This window comes from Salvia hispanica, chromosome 3 (genome assembly GCF_023119035.1).
Source record: "Salvia hispanica cultivar TCC Black 2014 chromosome 3, UniMelb_Shisp_WGS_1.0, whole genome shotgun sequence".
NCBI lineage: Eukaryota > Viridiplantae > Streptophyta > Magnoliopsida > Lamiales > Lamiaceae > Salvia > Salvia hispanica.
Genome location: NC_062967.1, coordinates 42406836 through 42418675, shown reverse-complemented (window position 1 = coordinate 42418675; position 11840 = coordinate 42406836).

The following is an 11840-nucleotide window of genomic DNA, read 5'->3' as shown; positions in this document are numbered from 1 at the left end:
GACTGAAAGAGTTATTATTAAAATGATTAAAAACCATACAAGTACTCCCTTCGTCCCATTTAAAATGAAACATTTGGGAATCGGCACAAGATTTTATGTAGTGTTGTTTTGTGAGTTAATGAAGAGAGAGTAAAGTAAGAGAGATGAAAAAAGTAGAGATAGAGTTGTTTCCATTTTAGAAAACGTTTCATATTTAATGGGACAACCTAAAAAGAAAAACGTTGCATTTTTAATGGGACAGAGGGAGTATAAAGCATGCAATTATTAAAGGTAAATTCCACCCAATTCCAAAAGATACTAAAAGAAGCCAATTAATTCTCTCACATGCTCGAGATCCACTAAAAAATTTCCACCCGAAAGAAACCAATGTTAAATCTTAGAATTCTCGAACATGTTTGAAATCGATTTCGCCTTTTTCTATTTATGCGTGCAACCCATTTTTAGTACCCTCATGCTTTCTTATTTTGCCTTATGTTGGCCGGGCCTAGTGGTGTATTATGGGCTTGACAATGCCCTAATCATATCCATTGTAAACACTTTGGATAACCGATTCTCATCAGTTTTTCTTAATTTCATAATTTCATAAAAAAATATGACATTATCTATTAAAAAACAAACATTAACAACCAAAATAACGATAAGAAACTGTAAATTCAACTATTGGTACACTCAATTGTAATAATTAACTATTGACCAAATAAAAGTAATTAAATAAAAATATTAACAATAAACCTATTCGATAAACAATTCTAAAATCAAACTAAGAAAGTGAAACTAAAGAAAGTTGATAAATTTGATTCAAGAATGGGAAGCGAAACACCACAAAATAACTAGAGAATCTCAAATGGGGTTGGTTTGTCCTATAAAATCAAACCATATCTGATTTGATAGTCTAATCGAACTAACTGGATGATTAATTCGATTTTTGGACAAAGTGTTTTGGCTTTTATAACTCTAAAAACTAAAATTTAATGATCATTATTAATAATTTAATGCCATATATGGAATCTAATTTACTTTTTTCAGTTAATGGAATTTAAATAAGGAAAATGTTTTAGAGACATGATGTCTTCAAGCCATAATACCATAATGAGCTTAAAATAGTAATTGTGCATTGAATTTTATTTTTGAAGAAATTTATATTTTGTGTATATACTTTATTATCCTTACATTAATTTGCTTAGTTATTTAAGGACATGGAACTAATAATGAGTATATAATTTTGTTTTGACTATGTGGGACCTACACATTTGTGATGCATGATCTTTTTTAATATTTATTATTTTTGTTACATTTATTTAGAGTCATATTTTATAATTTTAAATATTGTAATTTTATTAAATTAATAGTATGTTTAACAGGTGAATAAAAGACGTATCAAACTAGAACTTATTGACTTTAGATGAGATGATCGAATAATTATTCAAAAATAATTAGCACAATGAAGTATTAAATTTTTTTGTCAAATTTTAATAAGCTGTAATAAATCAAAATATTGATAAACTTATTGATAATTAATTTACAATTAAATTGAAATAATTTTCAATATTGATGAAATTATTCTTTTTGTTACTACTTTTTATTCACAATAATTTCTTTATAAAAAATTAAAAATTTTATAGATGCAAAATTTTTTACTAGAATTCTTAGTTCAATTCACTATATTGTACGAAATTAAATTTGATATATAATATATCGATGCTAATTGAGCAATACGGTTTTGATTCTAAGAATATTATAATTTAAATTTTTTGTTTTTCATAATTTTGATTTATGTAATTTTTAAAATTTTGAAACATTACCATCAAACCTCGATAAAAAAAATAATCACAAGTTTCTTCGTTCATCTACTTAGCATTTTAAAGGTATATTTAAAGATATACAGTTAATATTTTATCTTTTTCTTTAAATAAATATTAGAATTCTTTATTTATTCACTATATCAGCAACAAATTTAAATTTGAATATTCGTTCCAAAATTTTGATTTCTTTAGATTCTTAATATTAGTGACAGAGTCTTACTAGTACTAGTCAATTAAAATTAAAAAAAAAATTATTTGTAATAAAAGCTATAGAAATAACACAAAAATACGATAACGCAAAAAATGCTTAATCATAGTAACTATATTATTTCATTATACAATTCAAATTTGAATAAGAAAAATGTTTTAATTTTTATTTTTTTCATATACTAAAATAATTGATTTCATTGTTGTATATTTTAGAATATTTAAATAAAAGAACAAGCTATGAAAGAATGGCAATACTACTATATTAAGTTATCGAATTATTTTATAATTAAATATAATACTTTAGTTGTATAATGTGTTAATTAATACTACTATTGAAATGATAAATTTATAATCTGAATTAATATTTTGAAATCTATTTATAACTTTAATGCATGATTCAAGTTTATCTCTAATTAATGCACATGCATTTAGTCATTTAGATAATGTATTTAGTTTGATTTTAATTTTCCTTAATGGTAGATATTATGATATAAGGGTAAATTAGTCACAATATAAAATATAGTTATAGCAAAATGACATAGAAGTATTATGGCATAGAGACATTATGTCTCTAAATCACTACTCTTTAAAAAATAACAGCATAGATCAACAATTTAATTTCCCTTAGCCATGCTATGATTTAATTCCACTAGTCATGAAGAGGCCCCATGTTTGTTGACTTTTTGCCAATTTCATTTTATTCAACACGTCTAATTAATAATTTGAAGAGGTAATGAAAGTATTTGATGGTCCTATGTTTTGCATACTCTCACTCTCCATTTACATTGGAGGTTGCTTCATTTACACTATTGATCTTGCACATTTTCTAAAAATTTACCTCATTTTTCGTGTATAGAAGATACTCCCTCCGTCCGCCATTAGGAGTCTCATTCCTTGGCGGCACGGGTTTTAAGAAATGTTTAGAAAAGTGGGTGGAAAAAGGTTAGTGGAATAGAGGTCTCACTTATATATATATTAGTTTTAAATGAAATGTGAGTAGAATGAGTTAGGTGAAGGTGGGACCATATTACCATATATGGAAAAAGTGAACCGGGACTCCTATTCGCGGACGGACTAAAATGAAAAAACGGGACTCCTATTCGCGGACGGAGGGAGTATAACATATTGAGAAGGTGACGAAAAGAAAAGGTCAATAGTGTCCTTGAGGCTGGAAAGAGCAAAATGCGAAAGAAAGTGTGAAAACTGAAAGGTATCTCAAATCAATTAAAATTTTGTCCAAATATCTCGAATGTAATTTGTTTTTCATGAAGTACTATAAATATATACTACTAGTAGTTTATATTATCCAGAGACTATTTTTGCATTTTATTCAATTAAATTTTATACAACATTATATGCTGGGTTTATTACGTTTTGCATCTACGAAAGGAACGTAATTTAATCTCAAAGAACAAATAGATGGAAAAAAAATAAAAACAAGATCAGAAGACTAATTTCCCAAATTCATCTAACAATAAAATTTCCTGAAAAAATAAACTCAAAAGACCCAAACTCTAATATTCACAAATTGAATTTAATAAGTGAATAACCAATTTTAATTATTTCAAATTTAGTGGTTTCCAGCTTATTTTATTCTGTTGTCAAAAAAAGAAAACGGAATGGGAAAATAAGGACAAATATTTTTCCATCATGCCAATAGAAATTTGTCTATCATAAATATTTTATGAAAAATAGTTAATACATATATTATCCACTCTTGTCCCTGAAAAAAGCGCGCACCCTAAAATTAAAACCGAAATGAGAAATTGAGTGTCCCACATCAATTATAAGCAACAAAAATAAAATTTATAGAATAAATAAACTTACTTAGATAAACTAGTGTTCTTTTCTCAATTTTGATTTATAACGAGGACATTCAAAAACAGTCCAATTATTAAAAAAATTTAATGTTCGATTCTCTAACCTTTCATTAACTTAATCACATCTCTTGATTGATAAACGAATTTTCTATTTGGTAGTAATAAATTTTAAAAAATCGAAGAAGAAATATTTTGGAGTATACTCCAACACATTAAAATTTACTTCCAAATAAATTATTTTTTCCATTTTCATTATACTGAGGTTGGGTCAATTCTATGGGTGAAACTTAGAAAGACAACTTTTTAATGATTCGCAACTTTATGATTTTCTCTTGATTAATGATTGCATTATTGTGAAGCAGAAAATAGAGAATCGAATAAACGTAGATTCGTTGGCAACATTAGAGAAGGGAGATTTAAAGTGATAAGGTTTTGGGGATAATGGAAGACAACATCAAGTGGGCAAAGAAATATATTTTAATTTTGGCTAATAATTGAGACACTTTACAACAATCAAAAAGATGAATCCCCCTACATTTGGAGCTTCCATAAACAAAAGAAGTGAACCTGCACCAAAATTTGGTTGTTCTAAGTTGTTATTAGCAAAGTCAAAAGATAAATAAGAAAAATAAATATTTTTAATTAAAAAGTGTAGTGGGATAATCGACATTTAGTAAAGGAAAATGGGCTCCTCCAATAAATATGTATCTTCTCTGCCACATGCCCTTCATGTTTTGTGTTGCTATTATTGTTGCTTTTTTCTATCTTTTTGCTAATTTATTACTTCTTCATGTCCAATATAATTGGCCCATCTTTTCTTGTTTGGATTTACTACATACACAAATTAATACCACATCAACCTAATTCGTTGTTTGCACTATCTATATATTTGATATTATGGCCTACTTGTTTTTTGTCTTTCTTTTATTTTATTAATTATTAATTATCTTTATTCTTTTTTTATAAATACTTACATTCTAACGAAAATTATCTTATCTTTGGTTTTTTTTAAATATTCATTTCATAATATTGGTATCAAGGTCTTAAGATCTAATGATTTTGGAGGGAAAGGGTAATTTTTTATTGCATAATTTGAACCACCACATTTAGTTAAGCATGTGCACCTACCGCAACCATTGGTTGTTACTTGTTTTAGTGTTCAAAATGCGTGTCAAATAATTTTTCTATTTAAATGTTTATCTATGTGTAGATTTGAGATTTATCATCTATGTCAACATGCTTCAATGATAACTTGCCGACGTGGTGGACCAACGTGTGAGAAATAAAGAAAGAATTTGATGCCGATGACAAAAAGGATAATGCTAAACATGGCAATTTATTAGTGGTCGGTTTCTTAGATGTATGTTTTTACAAAATTCTAATTCAATGTATTCTATGATTTTGTTAGTCAAATTCAAATAAATCAAGAAAACGGTTAAATTGTGGATAATCTCATGTTTTGCAACATCTAAAAGTAATTTTTGGATGATTAAAATTTCATAATTATTTCATATGGATCTTTTTCGTCAAAATATGAGATGATATGTCAGTCGATTTTACACATAAAAATGTATATCACTTTCAAGTGATTAAAACTGGTTAGCAAATCATCCCATGCTTCACTAAAAATGATTAAAACTGGTTAGCAAATCATCCCATGCTTCACTAAAAATGACAGAGGGTGAGATAATTGTAAAATTTTCATCTTCATAATTTAATTTTTCAGATTTTGAATCTACGTGAGGGACTAGAATTTGATCACTTATCGTGTTTTATTTAGCAATTTGCACTAAAATTTATGCAAATGACTGGTTTGATAAAATTTGAAACCCGCTATATATCCACTTTTATATATTTTGTTGGAATTTAAATCATCTTACATTGGAAATATTAGAAAATATGCGAGCAATAAATAAGTGCAATCTATACTCCTCAGAATGAGACCTTTTGGATATTATCCCAATAACAAAACTATAAGGGCTTGGCTCAAAAAAAATAATATTATACTAATGTAGAGTTTGAGTATGGATTGTTGGATTCTAATAATGCTTTAAATGCTTTTTATTAAAGTTATAAGTATTAAGTTATATTTTTAATGTTAAATTAAAATTAATTGAGAGGAAAAAAACATAAAATCCCATGCCACAAACTGCAGACCTGGAGCGATTTTCATTAAATCCTACCATAAAAAATCTGCGAGGGAAGAAAAAGATAATTCTGTTTAATATTGACACGTTAAATATGAAATCTATATGTTTATTTTGATGATTTAGAACATTATCTTATTTGGGGACAACGTAATAAAGTTAAACAGTATTATTAAATATTTTATACATGAAATTTCATTTTCATTGTTACACTATTTCGACTAATATGATTAGTGTTTGCTTTGTAGTGTCCAAATTGTTATTGTCAATTCAAATTTGATTGTTTGAGACAGATATGGATAGTGAAATTGCTTTTTTTAAAAGGGGCTTGGAACAAATTTTATTATTTTGTTGTAAGTTATTTCAAATCTTCTTAATTTATTCAAATACATAAATCTCTCAAAATTTATAATTTGCCAAACAACTTAAAAGTTATTTTAATAAACATATAGATATTTCCTTAATCATTCTAGTATTAATATACCATCCAACACTGGAGAAAACTGAGATTCTCATTATTTCATAATTAATTAACAGTTTACATTAAAACACTTTTGAATACAATTAAACATATTAGTTCGTGCACTATATCTACAAATAGGTAGGTCGGTAAGTGATTCTACTTTTGCAAGTGTATCCTCGTGCATGAATAACCTCATTTTTCGTTACTTTATTTTACTTTATATGCATGTTAAACACATTTTTATTTACTTACTTGTTAAGTTTTTTTATTGAAGCTAGACTTATAAAGGGATCCACATTATTCTAATTAATGGCATAAGACTGTAAGTTGTTAAACATAAATGATATAAATTATAAATAAAATTATGTTTTTAGGGGTAATATATTATTTGAATTTTTCAAGATTAGAAAATTCATGTTTTTTAGGGACGGACGAAAAAGGAAATAGTTCATGCTCTTTGGGGATGGAGAATGACTTATAACTGTTTATGTGAGGTTTTAACCAGTTAATTACATGCATTCATGTTATGTTGTATAGTAGCTTAGTAGTGTTCATCAACCTATACGAATTTTGGCGTGCCAATTTTTGTTTAAAAAACTGACATATTTCAAAACAAGATCTGGTGGATCTACATAAAACGACAAAACTGATTGTAATTAATTAACAGTAGTACTATCATATCCATACTATTGTTGTTAGATGTATGTGACACATTCGAGGCTGCCTAAAAATAAATAAGTTACTAATTGAAATTGGTTAGTCGTGAGAGTATCACATGCATAATATGAATGTTATATGTATTCCTAATCGTATAATTTAAAAAGTAGTATTACTCTCTCTTCTTCCACAATAATAGCTCACACAATATTAATAACACAAATTTTGATAAAATATATGGTAATTTGGTAGTGTTGCCAGGAGAGTAAACATTGCACTTTAAACGTAAATGAACTCGCTTTCTCCTTCTGTGTGATATATGGAAAAATTATACGCGTACTAAATTTAATTAAAATTAAAGGTTCCTCGATCATTTTCCTATTGCGATGACTAGAAATTCCAATATATTGTTGGATGAATTGAGAAGCATCTTACTAAATTTTACTTTTATTATAATCTTTTTTAAAGTTTCTATCGAATAATAGTTCTTTTATGTACTACTTCAATAAAAATAGATATTTTAGGAATAATATGAGTTTTAATGTGCAAATGATAAAGTAAGAGATATCATTAAAAAAATGTGATTAGAATATTGTTAGTGAAAAATATGAACTACCTCATTATAGAGAAAAATACCAAAAATAGACATGAATTGTTTTTATAAGACGAACAAAAAATGGAAAGAGTGTCTATTTTATGAGGCAAATGGAGTACTCCTCCATCCCATTCAAGATGTTCACTTTTCGTTTTTAGTTTGTCTCATTCAAAATGTCCACTTTCCATATTTGGAAACAGATTCCTCTCTTCTCTCTCTTTATTTAAGTATTCAATCACATTTAACACTCTATTTTATTATACTCAACTCTCTACCTAAAATCTCGTATCATTCAAGAATGTGGACATCTTGAATGTGACAGAGAGAGTATCATAGTTTTGTATATAAATTCATGTTGTGCTGATAATTTAGTGGCAAAATACATCTAGAGGTCCTTGTAGTTGTACTAACTACTAATACATTTTATTTCATTAGATATTCTCCAAATTTTTGGTTCATTTATATATATTTTTTTTGTCATTAGATGTGTTTTTTTTAATAGATAGGATCTTTAAGCTGTGTTTTAAAAATTGGACCGGTCCAACAGATTGAGCCATTTCGAACTGTGTGAGCTAGCCAGTTCGGCCGTGTAGTACTGTTGGCCGGTTGGACCGATTTTTCAATTTTTAGGCTTTTTTTCAAAAACTGGCTCCCAATGGGATTCGAACCCATCCAGGGATGTAAACCCAACTCCTTAACCACTCCATCATTCCAAGTTTCCAACTATTTTGACATAACAATAACTTAGTTGAGAAAGTTATTTTTATGTTGTGTTAAAATATATATTTCGATAAACTAATTAATACTAATTTTTAAAATCCCTTACCTCCTATAGCATGTAAAATCCAATACTCCTACAATAATTTAGGCAAAACACGTCTCGAGGTTTCTATACTAAGTAATATCCTCTTCCGTGGTAGTTGAGTATTTCATTTTCTGCACTCGTTTTAGAAAAATGATAATAAATAATTAAAATAAAGAGAAAGTAAAGTAAGTGACAAAATAAGGTAAATAAAAGTCTTATCTACATTATTTTCTCTCTTAATTTACTTTTTCTTCACTTTAATTAACTAGTTGTTTATTACTCACTCTGTCCCAAGATAAGTGACCACAAACTTTTCGGCACGGGATTTAAGGAAATGGGGTTTGGTTAGTAAAGTGGAAAGTGAATAAAGTAAGAGAGTTAATAAAGTAGAGGGAAAAAGTAAGAGAGGGAGAGTACCAAAAAAGGAAATGAGTCACTCATCTTGGGACGTCCCAAAAAGGAATATGAGTCACTTATCTTGGGACGGAGGGAGTATCATTTTTTTAAAACGAATACAGAAAATGAAATACTCAACTACCGCGGAACGAAGGGATACTTAGTATAGAAACCTCGAGACGTGTTTTGCCTAAATTATTGTAGGAGTATTGAATTTTACATGCTGTAGGAGGTAAGGAATTTTACCAAACTCTAAAACAACGCACACGTGTGTATATTATGGAATCATTTTTATGATTGAAATTGCACCAAAGTGTAGAAAATAATTCATAGGTAGTGTGCAAATAGTCAACTCTCCATCTCTATGATTGAACCAGCAGTCAAAGCCTACCACATATACTAGTATGTGTTATGTATTGATCTGATTAAATGGTGAAATTTTATACTATAGTTTATTGGTGTTGGAAGGGCAAGACCCCACAACACTCACTTTCGGCTATTCCTATGTCTATGGTACAGAATATCCTCAATCTTTTTTTTTTTCCTCTTATTTTTTAGTGATAAGAAGATTAACAATTTTCTCATGTCACACGAGGATTGATATTATAATCTACTCGATTTCGTCTAGCCATCAAATATGCAATACGTGTAAGTCATTTTCGAATATTCCTATAGACAAATTTGAACCACTAGGTTGATAACCAAATGTTGTATATTCCTCTAGAAAAATTAAGTCACCAAATTGAAACCAAATATGAAAAAATAATAAATGGCTCAAGTTAAATACTTTCAACTTTTGGGATTATTAATAAAGAAATGAATATGTCTGAGATGAATGAATTCTTGGATAAATTCTTTCTATGTGGCTAACCTAAAATTGAAGTTTGAAATCTTCCAATTTAAGCAAAGAGATGATGAATTAATATACAAACATGATGGAGATTAAGGGGATGCATAACAGATGCCTGAACTATGGTTTCAAGATTTCTCTTCAAGTCTATAATTGGGGGCAATGACCATATGAAGAGGCTCCTAGACATTTGAGTTGGGGGTTCCTTTCCAAATAAAGGATCTTAAGGAGCCATGACAATGATAGAAGATCTAATTGCAAACAGTTGAGGATGGTCAAGTGAAAGACATCTTCATTTGCCACTGATGTTGATAATGCTATCATAGCTAAGTTGGCTAACTGTTACTACAATTTACGTGTCCATACATGTTGTGGAATTGTGTCTATTGTGGAGTACTATACAAATGTTTCGAGAGAAGGTTTGGAATATCCCCCTCATTAGAAAGTTTGGATGTGGTTGAAATCTTTGGGGGTCAGAACAAGTTGAGATAGGGAGATGAAGAGTATGTCGACATGAGAAGCCACTTGAAATGGAGATAGATTGTTTAGATCTAATTATAGGTTGTTTGGGCTTATTAATTAATTTGAATGTCTAACATACTGGAATTAGGAAAAATTAATATTGAGAAATTATGGGAGATTCTGAAAATAAAATGAGAGTCATTAAATAAGAAAAAAGATACTGAGGTATATATGAAGTGAGAAAGTGGGGTATTAGTACGAAGGGGATTAATCCAGAAGTATATAAAGACATATAGTAGTCATGTCACCATTTAAAAAAATAGAAAATATATAAGAAAAATATTAAATAAAAAATATTTTATTATTAAAAAAGTTAAATATTGCATCGATGCCTAGTTGCGCGCCTAACACTTATGCAGCATGCACACGTGCTTTGGTTGGCCAAGCCCGCATACGCGTTCGAGTATTTGGCCAAGTTTGCAGCAAGTCCCTGCTGATTCCCACCCCTCAATGCGTAGTGCCCGTTGGTTGCACTCGGCGGCTTGGCTCCAACCCTATGTGTTGTGGATGCTCTCAGCAAATAAAATATTACATCCCCTAATTATTGTGGTATACCTTATTCTACAACTATTAATTTTGTTTTTACTAAAATTTTAAATCTTATATAATGAATTTTATTAATTATCCTATCAGTAGGCGTGGGGTCAAAAACTACAACTTCTTGGGAATAATTTTATAGGCAGCACCTGTCAAAATTAAAAGGAATGTTATCATTTTTTCATAGAAGTTGTTAGTGATGAATATTACTAGAAAAGTCCAATCCCCCAAAATGAATGGTAAGTGAGCGAGAGTTGATTTCCACCATAGCTACTACAATTATTGAATTAGATTCGTATTATAGTAGTATCAAAAGCCTTAAAATATGCAAAAATAGTACAGATTCCTTGACTTTAAGACTCATAATAGGTTATACAGATTCCTATGACTATGAGACATCTCAACAATTAATGGTACGTATTTGAGGCAATGTGCTTGATGCAAGCTCTAGGTTCTTATTGATTCTGCATCTCAATCTTATAAAGTTTATGATATAAATAGTAGTAGTACATTTTAAAGTCATACCCACGTTCTTGGATTTACGTATTAAAAGCAACACATTTTATGCTTATATACAATGATATGACTTATTTATTCTGCCATCTAAATTCTCAACAATCACATATTCACATGTACTACATCATTTTCTTAAACGTTGTAGTATTTTAAACTACATACTGTAGTGTATCGTAGAACATAAAAGACTATATGTATTATGTGGTACATTAATTGGAAATAATTGTTTTACATACATAAAGAAAAAGAAATGAGATTCGAAATTTCAAATGTTTGTTTGTGATCACCATGTATAGCAAGTTAAATGAATGCATAATAAAAGTTGTGGTTAATCTAGAAATAAAACTTCATATTATAAAGAAAAGAAATGGAGATTAAAATTTCAAATGTTTGTTTGAGATAACCAAGTATATCAAGTTAAATAAATGCATAATAATTTTTAGTACTCTTACTTTATTTCGAGTTAGCATACATAAATTAGTAGTACTATATTAGGTATTAATATTCGGAGTCAGTGTTA